Genomic DNA, 1,970 nt, shown 5'->3' with positions numbered 1-1,970 from the left:
GAAACAATTGCAGATTAATTATTAATTTTTATATTATTGTTCTCAGGTTGCATTCCATTTTAGTAATTAGTGTTTGTTGACGAGAATAATTTTATTTGTGTCGAGATTGCAGTGCATCCAATAACTAAAGGTTCGGCAAAGTGATTCTAAAAGCCGTTTGGTGTCCGCGAAGGAGAAGGCTATTAAGTTGAACAACAAACCATTGCGTCGTTGTAAAAATTGTGGAGAATTAGGTTACCGTGACTCTAGGAACTACGACCGACAAAAGGGAAAATAAAATTATTAGTTCATTTTTTTCATACCCATATTGCAGTCTTATACATTGTATATTGCAGTATTAGTATCACCATATTGCAGTCTTATATGTTGTATATTGCAGTATTAGTTTCGCCATATTGCAGTCTTATATGTTGTATATTGTAGTATTAGTATCGCTATATTATTGTCTTATATTATACATTGTATATTGCAGTATTAGTATTGTCATATTACAGTCATACGTTGTATATTGCAGTATTAGTATCGCCATATTGCTGTCTTATACATTGTATATTGCAGTATCACCATATTGCAGTCTTAATGTAACGATTGTCGACTACACTATTTGCTTCAATCTATTATTTCCAGAAGGATTAATTATTAATTTTATACTATTTGTTTTCAGGTTGCCTTCCATTTCAGTAATAAGTGTAACTTCAATCCTTTTTAATTACAAATTTTTACATTATCATATTGCTGTGTTGTTTAATGAATGTTGCACTGTTACCAAGACAATACTGCAATTTACATATTATTGATGAGAACAACTTAGTATGTGTTGAGATTGCAGCACACGACTATATGAGTTGCAATGCACTTAATAACAATATGATGTATAATGTTGAGACGTATTCTTTACCTATATTTAATATCAAGCATGAAACATTTTATAAGTAACTGACATCAAAACAACTACGCAAAAAAAGTCAAATCAAATTAAAACTGCAAAATTACATGTTTCAGTACTAAGTTCATTCACACAGCCAAGATTTCATTCATGTTCAGAAAAGCCAAGAGTTAATTTATTGTTCATGGTTTCTTGTACTCCGCAACCATCTTCTCAACATCTATCGGTCATCTCTTTTTTACCTCCTCGAACTGATGTAAGGAAATTCTCAACACACAGCCAAGGGCCTATTCTTGTTGCAGGACCTTTAATCTGAACAGCAGGACATTTACCCCCTTGTTTAGCTTTACCAGAACTACAAAAAAAGAAGATTGTTTCAATACTGCATTATTCTAAATGATGCACTGTAATATATAACAAGCAATACAGTAATATAACATGCAAAACTGCAAGATGATGCATTATCCTTATGGCCCACTGCAATATATAACAAACAAGACAACATTATTCTAAATGTTGCACTGCAATATATAACAAGCAATATAACAAGACAATATATAACAAGCAATACAACAAGATGATGATGCATTATTCTAAATGGCCCACTGCATTATTCCAAATGGCCCATTGCAATATATAACAACCAAGAATGCATTATTCTAAATGTTGCACTGTAATATATAACAAGCAATACAACAATATAACTTGCAAAACTGCAAGATGATGATGCATTATTCTAAATGACCCACTGCAATATATAACAAACAAGACTGCATTATTCTAAATGATGCACTGCAATATATAACAAGCAATACTGCAAGATGTATCACAATACCTTCACCTCCTGGTCCTCTTAGTTCTTCATCGATATTCATTCTATTGCTTGTTTCACCTTCCACTTCCTCCTCATTCATATTCTGATGATAAGTTCTGGTTTCTGCTTCACGTATATACCTTCTAGACTCTTCCTCTTCCTCTTCTGCCTCTGATCTTGTTCTTTTTCGTGCCATTTAATTTGTCTTGCACTGCATTAAACCAATAATATCAATCAAATATCGTCCACCAATCAAGCAACATCCACAAA

General features: G+C 32.4%; 1 long non-coding RNA gene across 1 annotated transcript; it reads right to left on the bottom strand.

Moving 5' to 3' along the window:
• Nucleotides 1-952: 952 nt before the first annotated feature.
• On the bottom strand, nucleotides 953-1,840 carry LOC125218520. The gene is made up of 2 exons (XR_007175968.1): nucleotides 1,722-1,840; nucleotides 953-1,241 (listed from the first exon to the last, which is right to left on the bottom strand). It is a non-coding gene; the product is annotated as an uncharacterized LOC125218520 (long non-coding RNA).
• Between the last annotated feature and the right edge of the window lie 130 nt (nucleotides 1,841-1,970).

This window comes from Salvia hispanica, chromosome 4 (assembly GCF_023119035.1).
Source record: "Salvia hispanica cultivar TCC Black 2014 chromosome 4, UniMelb_Shisp_WGS_1.0, whole genome shotgun sequence".
In the NCBI taxonomy this organism is placed as follows: Eukaryota; Viridiplantae; Streptophyta; class Magnoliopsida; order Lamiales; family Lamiaceae; genus Salvia; species Salvia hispanica.
The sequence above is the reverse complement of the archived record's forward strand: the minus strand, read 5'-3'. Positions and strand labels throughout refer to the sequence as shown.